Source organism: Brienomyrus brachyistius, chromosome 4, assembly GCF_023856365.1.
Source record: "Brienomyrus brachyistius isolate T26 chromosome 4, BBRACH_0.4, whole genome shotgun sequence".
NCBI lineage: Eukaryota > Metazoa > Chordata > Actinopteri > Osteoglossiformes > Mormyridae > Brienomyrus > Brienomyrus brachyistius.
The window spans coordinates 1,274,101-1,296,646 of NC_064536.1; positions in this window are offsets into that span (position 1 = coordinate 1,274,101).

Sequence of the window (22,546 nt, forward strand, 5' to 3'; positions counted from 1 at the left end):
CAATTAAATCGCTTTCAAGCCAACAGCGACGTCAGACGAAATATTACTTTTACACAGACGAGGCGCTATTACTACCTGCCTGGGGGTTTTCTGTCTTTTCCTCTTTTCGCATTTAACACCCCTATCATTTAAGGCAGCCGATATTAAACAGAGGGAGATACAGGCAAGAGCGCAGTCAAGCGAATTCCAGAATGAGTGAGGTAAGGCTTAATATTTAACTTCACTTTATTTCCTACCATGATTAATTGTCTGCATACTATTTATTTTCTTGGGGTAGAAGTGACATAGGATATTTCTATGCGCTATGCGGAGACTTGTAAATCCATTTGTATTATCGTGTGTTATTGTCAGTAAATAATATAGTTGGTTATTGTGCGCATAGATAACTAACAGCCTGGGACATTACAAACAGGTGCATGTTTGTGAGTGCTTTACATTTCGGCGTACGCAGGAACTTGCCTGTAGAACTTCTTTCTCTCTGTATATTTCAGTTTTCGCTGATGTGATCTGTTCTGGCATTTTATAAGTCTTCGGTGCTTAACAGTTGATTTTCTCCACCCTTGTAACGTAACCAGTTGGCCAGGATCTTAGCAAAAGAAAGTGCCACAAACCGTGACACATCGAATCCAATCTGACACGCAACTTAAGGGGATCACAAGCGATATGTCCGTTTGCAAAAACAATATACGAAACATTTACCACGCATAGGTTTAATTTTACCAGAGAGCGAAAATATCTTGAATTGTTTTCCGTAATATAAACCGATTCGATGTAATATAGCTTAGATAATAGTAATAATAATAATAATATAAAATAAGGATGGAAAATAGTATCCCTGCCGGGAAGCACGGTCGCAGCGTACTCCAGAATATTGTAAGGGAATCGTCCAATGCAACATTGTCATAGCTTGCCAGATGTTTTTACCGTTACGATCATTTCTTATTGCATCTGCAGTGCAAAATCTGTAAAAGATGGCAGATCGTTTATTCTGTCAGGTACTTCTCTGTAACAACTTGCCCTTTATATGTGCAGGAACACCTGCATCGAAAAGCATTCAACACACCGCAATGCCGAAGCGATTTGTCCCATCCCCTTTTATTGCACTGTTATTCTCCTTGTTTTGACCAAATGACCATGACTGCATTCTGTCAGGCCCCCAGTTATTGCAGTTACTCGTGTTTTTTGCTTATATATAAAAGTAAAGTTGACTACAAATATGCTACAGTACTTTGTTGCATTATGCCACCTCATCTGCCAACCTGCGTGTTCCGCAATGACAATATAGCTCACGTTATTAATTTGGTAACTCCGCTTGAAATGATGTATTTTTTTTTAAGCCGGCGTATATTCTCCTTAGCAACAGAACATAAAGTACAGCGCAGAGCATCTGACAACGGCGCTTAAATACAGCATATGTAAAGAAAGAGGGAAAAATGGTTGATATTTCTCAAACAGTTCTATTTCTAATATAGGTATATCTTAAAGAGACCCGCTTGATGTCCCCAGCGTTATATAAGCGCGATTTGACGTAATTTAAAGCGATTGTACGTAGTACCGCATCCGTGGAAACCTTAACATACAGGAGCAGCTGCAGTGTATAAACCGGGTGCTTGAGGTTCGCTGAAAACACTCTGAAACACGTATGTACATTAGGAAGAAGGGGCACGGAAACATGCCAGTTCAGGAGCGGACCCCCACTGTCATGCAGTTATACAAACTAAGAGAAAACCTCGAACTCCCATGCAGCCTTGAGCCTGACGCTGCCGATTTAGTATGATAATAAATTACATGGCTTGACGAAATAACATGAAAGGTACAATATCACTGCAACAAGGTCCCAGTCCGTATACGTTGAGATTTGACCTATATATTAATCATAAAAAAACCTTTATTTTAAAGGAAGAGATTCTTTCAGTCATTTGTTTGTTTGTTTGTTTGTAATTTCTGGCCTGCACACAGAGGAACGTGTTCACCTTGCACACCCGTCGACAATATCATAATATCATAAATCTGGTTTGCCTTAACGAAGAATTCCCTAGTACTAGGAGGATGGACTAATTATGGGGGGGGGGAGCTTATTTGCGCCGAGTGGGCGTGTGACGGGGAAAGAAAGCTGTCCCGATGAAAAGTGCGGTGACATCATGTTATACCTAGGTGGTGGATGTGAGGTGGTCAGCTTGTACCACAATGCATGCGCAGGCACGAGGAAGGTGACACAAGCGTATTTCATGCAATTTTGGCGCGTATGATCAAGTTTAACTTAACCACTACCGGACCTGCTCCTAATCTGTGTTAAGGGAGGGCGTCAGTGTCATTTTCAGAGTTGGAGATTTCAGGTCCAGAGAGTAGAAATCCAGACCAGGATTTGGTTTCAACCAACCAGTTGAGTACTCTGTCACTGTGACTCTTTATGCTCAACTGGTTGATTGAAACAAAATCCTGGACTAGATTTTTACTCTCTGGACCTGAAATCTCCACCTCTGGTCATTATGTACTGTAGGTTGTACCGGTGTCATGGTAGGGATGGAGATACCTCCTGTTATCCACATCAATGCATAGGGGCATATTTCAAGTGAGAAATTAAATAAGGAAAAAATGGAAGTAAACAAGGACAGGGAATGCTGATGCGATGGGCATTCTTCGTTTAAATTTAAAATTCATTTTGGGTAAAAGTAGAGGAAAGAGATGGACAGAAAGACAAAATTGACATAAAAGAAGGCATGAAACATAGATCGATATGAATGATCAGTTTAATTTTAATTTAAAAGCACAAACATTCATAATGTGTAGTTTGACATTAGGATAAACTGGTTTGCCACGAATTTGGGGAAGATTTTTTTAAATGCGTTTTTTTTTTTTTTTGACTGTAAATAAAGAAACAGGAGGTGAGAGAGTGGTAGAGAAATAATGTATATGGAGGAGAAAAAGGAGCAGGGGGAAGTGGTGGTGCGTAGAGATGGGGGGTGGGGGGCATAAAGGAAAAGAGTTGAAGATGTTAATTCACTGTAAATATGATTTAGCTCAGCTTGGCGCTGCAGCGATTTGCATTTGAAAGGCTTTTCTCAAAGCCAGCGAAGAGAAGGGGGAGGCTGAGATATGGGACAGGGAGAGGGAAAAGTTCTATAAAACCACAGAAATGTTTAGCTGTACTGGTTCAGGAGGGTGGGGGAGACGAATTACCAGGTGGAATATAAAAAAAGTGATCCTGAGTGCCTTTGAAGGACACTGAGTGTGCTACAGCGCCCGCAAACGGGAATGGTCTGTGTGCAGTGCACAGCTCGCTTCTGAAAGGAGAGTGCAGCAATAACACTCTCAGCATAAAGTGTGTGTGCCGATGACGCTCTTAACTTGAGTGTGTATGTGTGAGGCAGAAAGGCTGTTTTGTGTGTGTGTGTGTCTGGAAATGAAGCTCCTACATCCAGAACTGTGCGCTTCGTGTTTGTGGAGTCCACATGTGTTCCCTGCCTGACGTGGGTTTGCAACTGCAGGCCTGGGACACACAGCTGGCCCTCAAATGTCTGTGTGTGTGGGTGTGGATACTATGATGCCCTGGCACAAGAATGCAGCCAGATGTTTCATGGGGGAGTCCGGCTACCCTACTTATAGGTCAGTTTTGGTAGATTGTGTGTGTGCGGAGAGGGGGTCCCTTGGTAGATTTTGGGGGGGCTGAAGCACATTTCGAGGGGGACTCCCTAATTTTGTTCCCTGCCTATGTGCCTGCCTCTCCACCCCCCCTCCTCCCCCCAGATGAACCCCGGCATTGCTCCTTATGCTGTCAGGCCCCGCGGTGGATCAGTGGCGGTCTATCTGTGTCTTACAGCTTTGCCATCTTCAGGCTCTCCCTATTAATATCCCCTTTGCTGGATAACTTAATGAGCAAAGATCCACCTTGCCCCCTTCTTCTCTGTCCGCCAAGCCCGCCCCCCCCGGAGGAGCCGCTAAAATGCGGCAATCTCTCACCATCCGACGGCCTCCCTTGTCTCTTCCCCCACCCTCCGGCCTCCCTCGCCCTCCCCCTCATAAATGCGCTAAACTGTCCCCCTGCTTGCCCTCACCTCCATACATCAGCAGGATTGTTGCGCCTGCAGGACTGGGGTGGGGGTGGGGGGATGGAGGGGATTTGTCAGGGTAGGGGGGCTGCTGGAGGTACAGTCGAACAATCTCGACGGTAATTGCAGCATTAGGGAGCCAGAGCGGCGCCGTTGAAAAGTTATAATTATGCCTCACACAGGAAACTTGGAAGGAGGGTGACGCATCTCCTCGTCCCGAGGAGTCTGAAAACGAGCACGACCACGATGTGTGGGATATTCTCTCTCCCTGCTTTCCTTTCTTCTTCTCTGGCCTTGCTCTGAATTCCCCTTCACCCCCCCCCCCCCCCAAATCCCAAACAGCCCCCACCAACTCCTCTCCCTTTACATCGGTGGCTTTTATGTGGAAACAGATGCCCAGTTGCCCCCGAGGCAAGGTGAATGAACGGCAACAAAGCAAGGAGAGACTTCTGGGGAGGCTGGAACGAGATACCGACATGCGTCGCTGGGATAGATGACCAACATAAGGCTCCTATATTTAAATACTTTGGGCTGACGTACAGAAATAGAAAGGGGGGGATGAACAAGAGCAGCGTAAGAACGAGTGGAATGGATGGATGACTAAAGACTGACGGGGAGGAGAGGTGAGAGAGGTACTGGCAGATGCATCATGGTGGATGTTTTCAAGTGGATGTTTCAACATGCTCCGCTTTATGTTTAAAATGCAATCCTCTTCTGTGTGCCAACACACCAGGAGTGCTTTAGAAAGTAGGAACGCAGCCATTCCTGCCTGTTCTGGAGCGCGGACCTCACTCATCGCCCCTCGTCCACCATTCCTCTTCTTGTCTCCTATGCACTTCACCTTCAGTCATTTTCTTAGAAGAATGTGAATTGCAGGACGGTTTATGCGGCAGTGTGACGCAGTGGTGCAATGGCACAGTGGTTAGCACTGTCACCTTACCCTTCTGGGACCAGGGTTTGAGTCTCTGCCGTGGTTCCGTGTGTGTGGCGTTCTCCGCATGTTCTCCGCATGTTCTCCGCATGTTCTCCGCATGTTCTCCCCGTGTCGCTGTGGGGTTTCCTCTGGGTACTCTGGTTCCTACATGTAGGTGTAAATGGTGTGTGAGTGTGCCCAGTGACGGGCTGGCACCCCACCCTGGGTTATTCCCTGCCTTGCACCCATAGCCTCTGGGATAAGTTCCTGGTGGCCATGCATAGGACAAATGGATACAGAAAAATAGATGAATCAGATCTTTTTTTTTACTACTATAGTGGAGATTATTTTTACATGAAGATGGGGGTGCTTATGTAAGGTGAGGGAACATGGCTGGGTGTGAGTGTAAGACCGGCAGAAGTGTGTTTCCATGCATTATTAAGGGGGTAGCAAGGATTGCATGCATTAATGACATGGGCCATGATCAGCATGCTGCTAGTTTATGTCCCAAGACGGGCACAGTGTGTGATCCCACATGACCAGAATTGCTCCAGTAAAACACCCAACTGTGTAAATGGGCAAAATTTCAATCAGCGAAATGTGATGTGCTTTTACTCAGTTCAAATAAAGAAAAGCTATATAGTTGTTACCGTAGCAGCAGAAACCGCAGTTACCTAGGCGATGGAACTTACTGACAGTCTAGGTGGATGTTGCCAAACAATGGAAGGTGCTGGCGGCCTTGGTTTGCAGTCACTGGAGCCGCGGAAATTACTGACAGCCGCGCGGCATTATTAAGCAACGGAGACGCATGTCCTGACACACTCGCCCCTTAATGGGGAAGTTTTTGAAATCCCTGCCCTTTGCGTCATGCCGAAAGCCATTTTGAAATTCGCAGGAGCCGAACCGCACTGAACAGAATTTGAGAGAGGGAGACATCAGAAGGATGAGAGGAAGGATGAAAGGAGAGGAAGAAAAAGGGCAGTCTGCAGTCATGCTCGTGTAAAAGCCCACAGAGCTATAAACAGTGATGTAAACAGTGCCGTTCCGCTTTTCCTCACTCTGTCGGGGGCCCAGACCATCACAGGAACGGGGGTGTTGGTATCAAAATGGACCATTAGTCCAGATTACTTGGGAAGATGAAAAAGGAAGTGGTAATGATAAAAGGATGTGGGTGGGGGGGCAGGAGAACAGCAGTGGATTATGTGTCACCATGTGGTATAATGGGCCGCGCCAAGTCGGGACTCTACCGGCATCACTGCCTCCCCATTTGGTGAGAGAGAACGTAAAGGGATCAGCGAAGGCCAAAATTAAAAGAGGAAACATGGGAAGACAGCCCAGACACACATTCAACACACACATTTTTTTTTCTCCAGTCATTTCTCAGTTATTTGTAGGCAGAGTGGTAACAACAGTTGTGTCTTTCTGTTAAAGGTAAGATCACCAGGAGAGCCAACCGACAGCCAAGGGTCTGAAGCCAACAGCAAAGGTCTGTCTGCGGTCTGAGGGCAGGACTCTCTGCTCCCGCTGCCATCTGATCTCACCTCCCCCTTGTCTTGCTCTCTGTTTGCTTCCCACACCTGCATCTCTGAATTGCAGAAATCATTCCCTTTAAGGGGACGGAGGAAGCATCACTGATAATGGTTTACATCTACAGTATCTGAAGAAATGAAGACTAATATTGCTCATTCTGGATGTTTTATCTGTGTTCTGTAGTCAAAGATAAAACAAAAAAAAAAAACAATCGGTGTTATGTGTTATAACTATAGAATAACTAAACAAAAAATGGCAAAGGTCTGCCCAGGATGAAATACATCGAGTATTAAGATCAGCTGTCAGGGATCGAAGGCGAGTCTCCTACCATCCAGTGGTCTGATGCCTGATCTCCCTGGCTGTGCTGACGACATGGAAACTGGGTCGTTTTTCCAGCATTTAAAGACTTGGATTGATGGGGGGGTGGGGGGGGGGTGAGCTTTCTCTGTGCAGACAAAATTCCACCGTAGTGGAAACTCTGCCTCAAGAGAAACTCAGAGGCACAGTCAGAGTTCACGGAATGTAAAACATCATGCAGTGTTCTTCCTTTTGATAGAGGCAGACAAACTCGGACTGAATACTCAGTACCTCAAATATCTTCCATTTCACACTGCGTAGCGTATTCTTAGTGTCGGTCACAAACCCCCAGCATTTGCACACCAAACGGTGCTGGCTTTGCTGCCCGTCCGCACAGCTACGTGTCTGAAGAGGATTGGCAAACTGGAAAACGGCATGCATTTTTTAAAATAGAATCGCCATGCTCAAATCTGTACATATCACGCAAAAGCATGAGAGAAAGCAGACAGTTTACCTGCAAGGACCCTGTTTTTGAGGCACAACTGTGCTCAGCTTTGACAAAGGGCCAGATGGTAATGGCCCTACTGTACCATGGTAAACAGCAGACACCATCGATGTGCTGCGGACGCGGTCAGTGTACATCTGAGGGGAAAATCCCAAGCAGGCCTGGATGGTAGTTTTTTACCAAAATTAGACAATGTGTGCTTTATGTGAAGGTCTATCAGCGACAGGTTCGTTTACGAGGTGACCAGGTCCCAAGTCCCGTGTCTGGCACCATGATCGACAAATCTGAATACTGATCTGTTGTAAACATTCCCCCAGAAACCTTCAACTAAGCCTGACAGAGGCGACCAAGCAATGTGTTTCATTAAGGTTTCTCTTTGAAAAAGTCTCCTTCTTAAAGCCAGTTCCTTCAAACTGCGGCGTCGCCTCCCTTTGCGAATGGACCCAGTAACGAGCATTCCTCTGAGGAAGGGTCCTAATTATCCGCCCCCATGGCCAGCCTGGCGGGGTGTCTCCTCAGAGCCTCCGCGTATCTGTCCTCCTTTCAAACTCCTGTCTCTACGCCACTCCCCCGAGTCTATTATTGTCGTCGTCTCATCTTTCCATTTCTCCCGAGTCCCTCTATTCCTGTATCCCATCAGTTAATTCCATTTTTCTCTTTTGTTGCCCTCATTTAGCTAATTTGAGTTGGACTGGCCTTTTCCCAGTTTCCTCCCAATCTAGAATAGCCATTGACTCCATTTCTCAATCGCTCTCCTCCCAACGTACAGCATCCATGGAAGGTGCGAAGACCGGCAGGTTCCTGATCCGTCGTCCACCTACTGCCTGTTTTAACTTCAAGCGACACTATAAGTTTAGAGGAGCGAGGGAACTATCCCTTCGACCCCGCCAACAGGAGTCTGGCCAATAGCACATGTTGCTGAGGTGCCAGACGCCTGGTCCACCGGGCAAAACATCTCCTGGGCCTCCAGTATGTCTGACACTGAATCCCCACCGTGCCTGAACGTGCTCGATTGGGGTCCGTCAGTTTGGCTTCATGCAGCATTATGCATCGTTAGTGCTGAGATAGGAACACAAATGATAACAGAGACCGTGAACCACAGAATGGGGGTACGTGGGGAGGGGGGCATAAAATCATTTCATATGTCTGAAGCCTGCTTGCCCCACAATATACTTTTTTTGCCTCGTAATGCATGTTGCCATTTGGCATGGCATTAAACATACAGTCTCAAGATACAGATGGTTGGTCGATATCAAATTATGACACACTTGCCTAAAATTCAGGTTTTGTTAAAGAAAAAATCCCTGCCTCACCCTTCCATAGTTGCTGGCTTGTTGCTTGTAGTACCATATAGTCTCAGCCCACAAGCAAGCCAAAACACCACAGCCTAGGATGAGTGTAACAGGCCTTTAAGCACATTATCTCAGTATTGCTTTAGGAGGAAACCGTAACCAAATCATATTAATCTCTGCAAGGAGACAACTTCATTCCCACATTCCTGTTCGACCACCCATTACATGCTCTCACTTTTTAGCGATAAACCTTATCTGCAATCACAGCTGATACCCAATTGGAGTCTTCTCATTTGAACAATTGTACGAAAGATGCCTAAATAATGTAAACCCAAAATACTAAAATGGGGATATGAGTCAAAAGCTGAATAAGTGAAAACTGAACTGTGACATCCTCAAATCTTCTATTTTAAGATGGGTTTTAAATAAAACCGCACAGAGAATAAGTTCGACCCTACCCCACATTTCCCCTCCACTAGTCCATGCACATCCCAGTGTATCTGATACATCTCCTGTTCCCTTCTTCATTTTCACTGTCCTTTCAGATATGGTATAATGTATTAATTTGATTCCCTAGTGAATCAGGGTAATGAGTTGAATTTCCCCTGAGAGCCATTTAATCAGATGGATAAAAGTATATTTTTCTGTGTTGTGTCTCTGCAGCCCTCCTTGTCCCTTGCTGTGATTCTCCCTGCAATCCTTCATATGTGATTCTTTGGCCACTCTTTCTTTGTGACACTCTGACCCCTCTTCTTCCTGCCTGTGACTCTCCTTAACTGCTCCCCCGTTGTGACTCTCCCTGACTGCTCCCTCTCTGTGATACTTCCTGGTTGGTCTCTCTCTCTGACTCTCCCCAGCTGCTCCCTCTCTGTGACTCTCCCTGAGTGCTCCCTCTCTGTGACTCTCCCTGACTGCTCCCTCTCCGTGATCCTTCCTGGTTGGTCTCGCTCTCTGACTCTCCCCAGTTGCTCTCTCTATCTGTCTCTCTGACCCCTCCTCTCCCTGCTTGTGACTCTCCCTGAATGCTCCCTCTCTGTGACTCTCCCTGAATGCTCCCTCTCCGTGACTCTCCCTGACTGCCCCCTCTCCCTGACTCTCCCTGACTGCTCCCTCTCCCTGACTCTCCCTCTGTGATTCACATACCTTTCCCCCAGTCTGTTTTTCTCAGATTCATTGATCTCCATGACCCCCATCTGATGCCAATGCCTGTGAATTTTTCTGCCCCTCCCCCCACCCCACTACTTTATTCAGATAAGCCAACAGGCCCTACCGGGAAGCCTGCGCGTGAAGAGCCAGAGGAGGAAATCGACATCGACCTGGATGCTCCAGAGACCGAGAAGGCAGCTCTGGCCATACAGAACCAGTTCAGACGTTTCCAGAAGAAGAAGAAGTAAAAGCAACAAAGGAAAATTCACAAAAAAAGGCTGGGGGGGATGACATTATTACAGAAAGTTAAGACACTCCATTATGTACAGAAAGGGAGGAGCATACAGCAGGACAGAGGGAGCAGAAGACAAGCGCAATATATAATAATCATGCATGAAAAGTACCCAGCAGACCCCACCTGCTCCTGCATCTCTGCAACCCTTCTCCCACACCACGTACACACCCCCGCCCACGTAGTGCCCCCCAACCCAGATAATTCTGAGAAGAGCACCGGAGACACCCTGATAGGACAGGGTGAAAGTAACCAAGCAAACAGCGCGGTCCTTGCGGAAGTCTTTCACCTTCCCTACACTCCTCTTCCTGCTCCCACCAAACCCTTCCCTCATCCCCTCTTCCATCTCCACATCCCTTCTCAGTTTCGGCGCCTCAGAAGCAGCGCGTTAAGCCTGCAGCCTCTCGTCACGGGCGGTGGTCTCGGCACCTTCTAAACAATGGAACTAATTAAGAGCCGTAACGGGAGGTAAGAAGACCCGAGAGCTGGGGAGAAGGACCAGTGTTGGTCAGCCACGCGATTAAGCATTGAGACGTGCAGCATGAGCCCGAAAGGGCAGCGGAGAGGGATGCTAGAAAAGGCGAGGCTACATTGGACAGAAGGAGAATAGATAAAAAATTATGCGGAGAAAAAGCTGAAAATGACAATTCATTTTTGAGTACAATCGAACTGAAAGTGTAAAGCACATTAGCTCCATAAAAGTTACGCTCCTCCCTAGCTGAAAAGAATACCAGTCACTCCCCCCCCCGCCTCTGGTTTGGCTTGATAGATATTAGATTATATAACCTTTTATATATGGAAAAAAAATAGATCAATACCTTGAACGGCACAAATAATGTAACCAAGGCACAGCTCTACGAAGCATCCAACTAATGCTGCTTTTTTTGGGATGGTCAGCTGAGCACATGGAAGCAGAGACAGAAGGATTACATACAATCCATATGCTACACAAGCCCTTTGTTCTAGTACAGTTGGTGCCTATAATTGGGAAGGCTCTCCATCTAGTGTTTTTTTCTCACCTCTCATTCATTGTAGAATCCACCATGTGATTCATCCACCGAGTGACATATCCATTGGACCAAGACTCCCCCCTCCTGTTCATTTTCCAGGTATTTAACTAGCAATGGACAAAACGACACTTCATGAACCATTTGCTGTATTCTTTGACCCCACTAGATGGTGCTCTATGTTCCAAAAAGGGCAAAAAGCATGTCCCAAAGCAAACTGAGAGCATCGTCTAGTTGGGACAAAAAATACAGCAAATGGTTCATGAGGTATCATTTTGTCCATCAGAAGATTTAACCTATCACACACCAATTTCCCCAGACTTATTCATAGCAAAAACCAATCAAATCTCAAGGAAAGTATATGACTGCACCCGCACACCAACCATCCCCATGTTACACATCTCAGAAGAAACACAGCAAAAACAAGCCAGTGACAGTACAGAAGCCATGAAAACAACACATAAAGTGATGCTTTAAGTTCACATTATCCTCCACATCCTCACTTAGGACCTCTTCTGGGCCCAGATTTTCAAAATAATTTCGTGCCGTATGTCTAATAAATTTCAATTAGCATGCTCAGATCAATGGGATTTGTTTCTTTATAAATTACGTTAAGGTCGAGGCACGTTGGGTAGACTAAGAACTGTCTAACACAAACCGTACACCCTCTTATTCTGTCTTTCTGTACAAATAAATCTGCTGCAATATTCTTCAGCAATTACGCTCCATGACTGAGTGTAATTTTTTTATATGTGGAGGTGTCTGTCTGTCACCGCTGAGATAAACTGCCTGTAGACCTAATCAGAAGTCTTAGCTCTTAACCAGAGTGAGCTGGGCCCAAACCAATAACAAGCATGCAAGATATCAAGTCCAAAGGGCTACGAATCCGGGCTCGGTACATGTCTGAGATGCAGTGATGGATGTGTATCATAACTGCACTGTCAGGAAAAAAAAAACGATTGCGAAGAATAACCAGGTTTAATATGACCTTGAGCAGCTGTACAGGAGGGTATTATTTATATGCAGTTATTGGACTCAGACATTTCCACATTCATGCGATCACACTGTGATTTAACAAACCATGAATTATTCCTGCTGACGGCCAACAAGGGCATTAACGACGTAGTGGGTAATTAAAAAGACTCTCACCGCTCACTCGTGCTGTCACCTATGTTTGAATTCATGTAGCTTCCAGCAGAAGTTCTGGAATATCAAATGAGCTGGCACTCAGCACTAAGTGGGCCGACGCGGCTGCAGGCAAGCGGAACGGAAATACTGTGGCGTGCACATACTCACAAGCACACACGTACACACGCACGCTTGAGTGTGTCCGTGCTTAGGAAAACCTGTAGGGGGCGGAGCCTGAGGGTGGGGCCTCCCATAATTCAGGGCTATCGCACAATCGGAGTGATGTTTCTGGTGCAACCAGTAGACAAAGGTATGAATGAATTACGGTGTTGTGAAGCACAGGAATGACACTAATGCAGATCGTTCCGTGTTACAATGTTGCCATTTTCAAAATAGCCAACTTTACTACTGGGACAAGCTGTAGGTCAGCCAGTGCTTGTATGTGTTGCTGTTTGTGCAAAGGCAGGGCAGAGGACTGAGGGTCTGTACCTTTGGGAGTGTGACATTTCCTTTGGCATTAGTCATGTGGGACTGCGAATCTGTCTGCTCTGTTTGGCCACTGCCAGTGACTGACTGTGTGCCATGCTTGTTTTCGTTCACCCTTAATTTGTGTGTGTGTGTGTGTGTGTGTGTGTGTGTGGGTTTCCCTGCATTAAACAGGGGATCCCACTGCGGCACAGTGAGGAACTCCTTGCCGCACTCACCACAGACAATACGCATCAAGACGGGAGCTGAGCTGCGGACCTGCATTTTCACCACAACATGCTGACAGCAGAATAAAGGAGGAGAGGACAGACAAAAGAGAGAGGAAAGGGAAAAGAGGCAGAAAGAGCGCCTTACACACACTTTCACAGGCAGCGATTTCATTTGACGGCTCTCCATTTCCAAAGCTGTCCTCATGCACACTGTCTCACACGTGCACGCCAAAACGCGAAGTGCTCTCACGGCATCCGCGGCGTGTGCCCGCGTGTGCATCCGCGTGCGGCTTCCTAACAGCAGTGTGGGGGAGGAGAGCAGGAAGAAGCTGGCAGGAGGTGGGGTAGCAGCTTCTATTTATAACCTGGGGGGGGGGGGGGGACGCATGCGGAAAGCCCCACATGCGCCCGGCAGATGTTGCGATGCAGCTTCCACTGCAGCACTAACGCCTGGCTGAGGAGGAGGGGAGCAGCGCGAGATGCACGTCTGTGTGGGTGAAATGAGAAGTGCATTCCTTTGCTCCCAATGTCTAATGTGAAAAGCAGGCACAATACAATTTTTTGCAATTCACATATGTATAATTTTTTCATTTCAAAATCATACCTTTTATCTCTAAATACTTGTAATTGTTCCCTGTAAAGATTCACTCCCCTGCTGAAGAAATATATTTATTTTTTTCTTGAGCCGAAATGAGACATATCTGTGCATGTGTTAAGGTTTGTGCATAAGGTTTGTGATGCATTGTTGAACTAAATGTTTTCCCCAGGTTCGCGATCCTGGCTTTTTTTAGCCTGTACGCACGACAAATGTGCGTATTACAGAGTATATAAAACAGAAGACAAAAAATGTTTGTATTTCACAGGGTATAACAACCCTAGCTATTTATGTTCGGGGTCCTGTTAGTTAACAGCAGAGTTTTGAAAGCAGAGTTTGTTCTCTCTGCGGCTCAGTGTATAGGCGATGGGAGTTGGGTCAGAATGACAAACTCACCTCTCTGTTCTTAAAAAAAAAGCCCTGTAACTTCTTTCATATGGGTTTAAATAATGCCTGTTTTAGTGGCCAATGTGAACGACAGTACAAAACAACAGGTCTGAGTGCAGAAAGGATGGGGGCACGGCCACAAACCAATTAAGCAGAGCATATTTGTCCATCAAAAAGGTACATTTCAGATGTGTTTATTGCAGATGCAATAAACATTAGCCATGAATTCCCAGATTTTTCACAGATTTAAAGCATGGGTGGGTGGACGTGGTTTGTGGCTCTCTGCCTGTATGCGGAAGGTCATTGGTTCAAATTCTATCATTGGTAGAATCGTCACGTCTCCACTGGGCCTTTGAGGAAGGCTTAGCTCAGCTTTTGCTTTCAACTGTATGTATGAGCATGTATTTCAAAGGAAAGCAGGTTAAGGTATGAGAAAATGAACTCAAAATGAATGACAAAATGGCAAATAAAACGTTTATTTTATTCCTATATATATATATGGAAAAAGGCCAAGCAAAGCAATTTGTCTTGTGTTTTTGACAAGAAGCTGTACTGGGAAGAAGGACTTCAATTATAAATAATTTTCTAGATCCGCCCGTGCATCCAAGTATAAGTCTCAGGAGAAAGAGTACAATTGCAAAATGTATGTTTGACAGGGGATATTACACAACTGTCAATACAAAAATATACTATGCTCAGTTAACACACCAACTGCTGGAAGGTCTTATCACTGGAGCAGGATCCACACCGGTTTCTACAGCGAAAAGCTTCAGAGTGTGATGGATTGCTTCAACTTGTCCAATATGGCGGTAAAATCGTTGCAATTGGAATCATGCGAGAGCAGATCTAGTAAATATATGTCATTGGTGCTGAATTTTCCTTTGTGTTACACTAATTGGCCTCTTTTTGACAGTGTAGGTGGGTGGGGCTATCTTTCACTATCCAATCCCTGATACTTCTGGCAGCTTTTATTTTGACAGCCAATTTTGAATTTAAGAATTTTCCATTGATGTATATTTACGACAGGCAAGTTTCCAGTTATAGGCCAATAAAAAATGCAACTCAGGTCATAATTTTGGGAGTTTGGGCTGTTGGGAGCTTAGGGAGAACAAGCAAGCAGCACATTTTAGAGAATCGGTCAACCATCGTTAATATAACCGTATTTCCATGTAAGAGGAGAAGGTCAGTGATAAAGTCCATGGCCAGATGTGACCAGAGACGTGATGGGGTGATTGGTGAGATGATTTAAGTTCAGCACATTCGGAACAGGCGCCCACGTACTCCTCCATGGCTTTCCTCCATCTGGGTCACCAATACCTTTGAGCAATTAGCCATAGGGTATTCGACACCCCCGGGTGTCTTGAGCTGTAGGATGTATGTACCCAGTAGATTACGGCAGGGTGATGTTGAGAGGGTACATACAATCTGTCCAGTGGGCACCCGGCTGAAGGAGTGCTGCGCTTCTTCACTGGCCAGATGGTGTCCTCAAGTGACCAGGTTATTGTAGCCGCAAAGCAAGAAGGTGCAAGGACTGTAGTGGACTTACCCTCCGCCTCTGGTGGATCGAACTGGCGTGCTTTGATGTTCTTCTTCCCCAGGAGATAGGTTCCACTTCAAGGTAACCTAGCAAAGGACATGGACCAACGGGCTTGTTGTGGGTTCCACCGCTTGGAATTTTGGAGCTACTCAAGGTTACGCTGGTCAGTGAAGACCTGGAAGGGGTGACGAGCTCCCTCCAGTCAATGTCTCCATTCCTCCAGGGCGAGCTTTATGGCCAGCAACTCCCAATCGCCGACATCATAATTACGCTCTGCGGATGACCTTAACCCTAACCCAATAACAGAAGGCACAAGGGTGATGACGACTGGTTATCGGATCCCGTTGGATATGGACGATTCCCAACTCCAGATTTGGAGGCATCAACTTCCATTTCGAACGGGAGCGCCGGTCGGGGATGTTGGAGAGCAGGAGTAGAACAGAAGGCCCCTTTCAGGCTCTCAAAGGCGGTTCCTGCCTTTAGTGTCCATTGGGGATTTGGTCCCCTGGGTGAGAGAGGTAAGAGGAGCTGCCACCAGGCTGAAGTTTCTAATAAATCGCCGGTAGAAGTTGGCAAAGCCTAGGAACAAGGTGCGAGGTTGGGGCCATTCCTTGATGGCAATAATCCTCCCTTCCCCCATGACTACAGCTCCACGTTGTAGATGGTAGCCCAGGAATCGCACCTGTGTTTGGTGAAACTCGCACTTCTCTCTTTTGACAAACATGTCGACGAAGGCATTGCAAGACCTGCCGTACATGTTCTATTTACTACAAGGTAGTCATATCAGGATATCATCAATGTAGACGATCACAAACCTGTTGATCATGTCCTTAAACACAGTATACGTAAAAGCCTGAAAAATGGACGGGCTGTTAGCTAAGCCATACGGCATAACTTGATATTCATACTGTCCTGTGTTCGTGATGAATGAGGTCTTCCATTCATCTCCACGTCAAATCCTCACCAAGTTATAGGGACTCCACAGGTCCAGCTTCATGAACACGGTTGCCTCGCATAGCTGCTCTAAAGCTGACATAATCAGGGGTAGAGGTTCTTGGTGTTTTAACTGTGATTGCCTTCAGAGCCCGGTAATTGATACAGGGTCACAGGCCACCATTGTTCTTCTTCACAAAGAAGAACCCTACGGTTCTGGGAGAGGTGGAAGGGCAGATAATACCTTGTCTCAGCACATCTCTGATGTAGGTGTCCATAGACAACTCCTTGAGCTGGAACAAGGGGTTCCCTGTTGACACCTAGGACCATCATGGGAGTAGGAAGCACCTGCAAGGGAATCTGTATCTACATGTACCGAGCCAGGGTCTATGAAGTCTCCTGCTGCTCCAGAATCCAACAAAGCCCTGTTGGGAATTTGCACCCCCCCCCCCCACAGTGCACAATGATGGGTCAGGAAGGAACCAAGTACAACCACAGTTAAAAGCACACGACACAACTGGATAAACAGCACAACAAGTACCTACACTAAAAATACATACAAAAATACAAGACATACACGGGGCTATATACACACGCTCGTGAGGCATGCCAGGACATGCAGATGCCGGAGGCGCAACAGTATTATAGCGTATTTGAATTATACATAGTTCAGTAATTTAATTTGTACAGTACTGTAATTTGAAAAGCCTTTGAAACTGTCAGGATCGCGGGTTGTGGACGGAGAGGTGGGCAGGAAGGATGCAGGGAAGGACGAGGCAGAAAGCAGGGAAAACTGGGGATTTATTTGGGGAAGGAACACTGCGAGTAGACCGGGACATAACCACAACACGAACAATACCTAACATCAGCAAACATCAGTGACGGACAACCAGGCAGGGCAAGACGTGGACTAATAAAGAAAAGACAAGGCGAAATAACAAGGAACAGCTGGGTACGATTCGGGAAGCACACGTGGATAATCAGGGGGGCGTGGCACACACGAGGATCGGACGAGCCGGGCATGACAGAAACAGCTGTACTGTATCTTGAAAGATTAATAAAATTCAATCAATCAATCAATCAATCAATTTATTCCACTTAGTGAATTTTTCCAATAGCATCATTAAGCCATAAACACACACTGTTCCTTACATACAATCCATAAGTGAAAAGGAGATCAGGAAGAAGAAAATTATTGTATGTCCTGCCCCTTTCTCAATGATTATAAAGTAAATTACATATGGTCATATACATAAACTAACATACAAAATAAATTGCAAACAACATCACTCCATCTCCATTATTCACTCATAAGTTCATAAGGTATCATTTTTTCTTTGTAAAGTTTCTTAAGTTGATAGTTGAACATTTTTTCAACTCATCATGCAATTTATTCCACAGTTTTATTGCATATACTGAAATACACATCTGCTTTAATATTGTCCGTACAATTATACTTTTAAAACTTCCTTCTGTTATTACCATCACTTGATCTCAAAACAAAGAACTTCTGTAAGTTATTTGGCAATAATATCTGTAAATAGTATGTGTATCTTTGGCAATATTAATTCTGTAAATAGCAACACTGTCCATTCTATTACCTTATAGTCAAGTAATAAATATATAAATGTCAATTAGGTGGTAATCTGTCTGAGACAAAAAAATCAGTTATAATGATCATACACTTATAGTGATCAATTCCATCCAGATAGACATGATCACTATAAGCAGATAGTGTGAATAACCAGTTTGAATGACTTTGTTAGGAATAAAACTGCATTACAGCCATGATATGAATATAATAAGTGCCACAATCAGCTCTATTTGATGTGACGCATTACTGCAAGTCACCCAGGTGCTGTATCATCAGCTAAATAAACAGATTTGCAACTTAACGAAACAGTGGTTTATCTTTATGTTATCACATCGTGTGTGTTTGTGTACATTTTTGTGTGTTACATGTTCACACAAACTAAATACTGACAGAAAAATACATGAACTTCTGAAACAGACACCTTAAAAAGCAGTTAACACCACCTAAAGAATAACAACTAGAAATATAGCAGCATCCTCTATAATGCGAGTTTGATTATATGTAAAACCTATTCAGCAAAATTCTGCTAGGTCACATGACACTGGGGTTATGAACAGTTCCGTGAACGATTATTGCACTTACACACACAGACACATTGGGTGTTTCTCAGAATGCATACTTTTTCTTCTCGTGCACCCGTTTTATGTTATCTTACATAGCCAAAGATCAGTTTCAAAACCAGAGGTACAGGGTGAATTTCAATACCAAGAATGCAAAGACCTTACTTGTGTTCTTGGTAAGATCAGTCTTGCTAACTTGCCTTCCAAGAACGAACCTGGGGCGCAATGAATCATGGGATTTGTCTCATTCAGTGAGGATGCAACTGATATATCCTTGATATTGGGACAAGAGCAAGGCCAATATAAGGGGATTTTCACTGCCCTCGTGTACTCGTGTTCTTAGTATTGGAACTGGTCTTCGGCAATGGAAGATGATGTAAAACGGGTACGCGAGAACACAAGTACGGTCAAATGTGCATATTGAGATTCACCGTCAGAGTACAGTAAAAATCCCTATATGTTGTTCTTTTCCCACCCCAAATTATAGATGGGCACAAATACATCAAAAAGTATTTCGTTACAAACTACAATACTTGCTCATGAAATATAACAAAATAAAATATTTTTTCTCACACCAGAACTTTGTATTTAACAAAATACAATTAACTGCAATTTGAAAATATGAAAACATTAAATAAAATGGTAACGGTAAATGACGAATACATATATATAGTCAGGCCCCGCATCCCTTCTCCCTCGTTCTGTCCCTTGTGAGGTGTTGCTTTTTTAATCTTGTGTGAGGGCCGCGGTTTTGGCCAGCAGACGTTGCTGGTCATCCCGTCCCTCCTGTTGTCAGTCTTTGTGATTTCTCCTGCTCCCTGTCGGCCGCATGGCTCAATTCAAAAAGTCTTCTGTTTGCTAACTGCTCTACTTTTCTGTCCTATACTGGCATTCAGTGAAAAATGTCTGGTAGTATATTTTACTGCATACTTTACATTAAGGCAATTTGCACCAAGCAACAAAGTAGCTTCTTTCCTTGGATTACTGCTCATGGAAAAATGAAGTAACAAGCAAGCCTTGCCGAACAGCATGTGTCACGTGATTTACTTGCATCTAGCCAAAGACAGAGATAGGTTGTACTTAAAAGTCTGTAAACCTAGTGATGAAGGTTCTTAAAATGACATAAATGAAACTGCATATTTTATGAAGTATTTTAAATACATAAAATACAATTTCTCAAAGTATTTTATCTGATTTTTTCTGTTCAGTAAAATTCAAATTACAAAATACTTAAAAGTAATAAATACATATTTTAAATACATTTAGTTGAAATACTCTCTGCCCAAAGACCACAAGTATGATCTCGTGGTATTGAGGAACACCCATTGACTAATCATGTAGTTGCTGTGCAGGACTATGTAAACGTCATAGGCAGCCAAAGAGAACCATGCCAGAAGCTAATTATCTGTTCAGTAAATGTACACTGCATCAGAAAAAAATTATACAAATACTATGAAAATATAAGAAATCCTTGTGTCCTCGGAAATGCTACGGATAGCTTATTGGTTGGCTAGAAGGACACTGCTTTGATTTCCTAACCTATTCCTGGGGAAACCCAGCCATATATTTGTTGAACTTAATCATCAGCTCCTTCCTTAATTAGTTAAATACCTCGACGAGATTTTGATTAGCCAAGTATGACATTGTAGTGGACGAGTCAACAAGGTCATGGGGTATATTGGACGGTTATTGGAAATACTGGGGTGACTTTAAAAAAAGATTTGAAATGGCTAAGCTGACATACTCATATAGACATAAAACATAATTTATACATAAATTAATTTGCACAATACTGCATCTTGTTTACTAGGTACTCAACAGACATTTAAATATTTTTTTTGTAACAGTTTGTTGGAGTGATACTGCCACCTGATGGAGCGTAGTAGAATTTTTTGGGAGTAAAGTAATTCTTTGGCTAAGAGACACACCTGCACAAAATAAAAAATGTATAATCAATGACAGGCAGACACAGATTCACACAATACGAGCAATGTAGTCATCAATTCACCTGAGACAGAAGGAAACGAACAATCATCTAAAAACCCCAAACACAGGAGGAACATACAGACTGCACACACACACAGCTGCAGAGTTCAGACTGCAGTTCCCTCAAGCTGCGGGCTGCTCTCCCATTTTAGTTTCATTCTCGCAATCTCCCCTTTCATCTCCTCCATCTCTCTGTTCATCTCTATCTTTAACTTCTGCATCTCTTCATTCTTCTCCCTCTGCACTCTCTCTATCTCTCTGCTACATGCTTCCTTTATAACAGCTATTTCATGGTTCTTTTCCTCAGTCTGTCTCTCATATTCATTGTGTATCTTGGTTTTTAATGTGGACTGTAATCTGCTAAACAGTTCAGGTAGCAGTATTTTCATCACATGTCTTTCTGCTTCAGCCTGAGCCTCCCCCTCGTAGTTCGCTCTGATCTCTTCAATCTCCTGTCTGTGTTTCTCCTCCCGCTCACTTTTTTCTTTCTCTGCTTCCTGCTTGAGTCTTTTAACCTCGTTTTGCGTAACATTCCTCAGCTCCACCTCTTTGTTCAGTTCTTCTTCGAGTTCTTTTTTCTTTTCTTCATCCCTCTCTTCCTTCAGCTGTTCCTCCAATTCAACTATCCTCTCCTCCAGCACTACAATCTTTTCCTTCTGTTCCTGAATCACAGTCTCCTTCTCCCTCAGAGAGTCTTGCAGCTCCTTCTCAAACTTCTCCTTCGCCTCCAGTTCTTCTCTCAGTTTCCTCTCGGCTCTTTCCCTCTGAAGCTTTTGTTCCACCTCTTGAATCTGAGACATCACCTCTTTATGCATTTCACTGCTGTAGAAGCTCCATTGGTTTTCTTCGACCATCTTCTGTATGTTCTCCAGCAACCTGGAGATCTGATAGCTTTCAGGCCAGTTACTGGTGCTGATGATATGATACCGGTTACCACATCTGGTAATTATTCCCTGGAGGTCTGAGCTGCCAGTATGCACAAAGCCTCCAGTAATGCTCTCTGTCAGTTCACTGGCGTGAGTCAGTAGGACAATGGTGTGTGGAAAGCAATCATCTCCAAGTATCTCCCTCATCTTCTCTAATATTGTTGCCTGCACCTCTCCATACTCGTGCATCTCCATGACCAAGAGAAAAGCATGGGGTCCTGGAGCTGACAATTCCATGCAGTGTTTGACGTCCTGCCACAGCTCAAACTGGGACACTGTAGAGCTAAACCAGTCTGGAGTATTCACCACCACCACCTGTCTCCCGGCAATAATCCTGATTTTCCTCTCGCTGCTCATCTGGACCTGTGTCGGTGAGGGCGTCCCAGACACAAACACCTCTCTGCCCAGGATGGCATTTGCTATTAAGCTTTTCTCAGCTGTACTTCTCCCCAGAAGCACCAACCGGAGCTCAGGGACACTGGCTGGTATGGAGGCATCTGTACCAGGAGTTTCTCCAGTCACTGGAACAGGAAATGAGGAGAAGTCAACCGTACTACAGGTGGAGATTGGTCTATTCCTTCATTGGGACATGGGCTCAAAGAAGACCTAAAATACTGTGTAAAAGTTTTAGGCAGTCAAAGAAAAGGTGTAAGGCTTTATCTAGGTAGTAAGTGTATATTTGATTAGAAAAAACTAAATTTAACATTAGACCATAAGCCAATTAACAGTAACATATAAAAAAATCTTGCTGGATGGCTAGATACAGTAAACATCACTTCAGTTCCCAAACCTTTCCTCAGGGGAACCTCAGCTATTCCATATATTTGTTAAACCTTCACCATGCTTCTTTGATTAACTTAATTAATGAAATAACTTAGTGAGATCTTGAGTAGCCAAACATGGTGGGGAAGTGGTCAAGTCAGTGAACACATGGGTGTGTTGGACAGTTGCTGCAAATGCTAGGGTTTTGCAATGGCTAAGCTGACATGTGTTGACAGACATAATATCATAGTTTTACCCCGACATGTCGATCATATGAACATCATTTTTTTGAGCATCTTTGCCTGCCTAAGACTTTTGCACAGTACTGTATAAATTAAATTCAGTACACTGTGTTTTGCAACTGAGGCAAAACACAGAACATAGTCCTTGAAATAAACGTACATATTTTTTA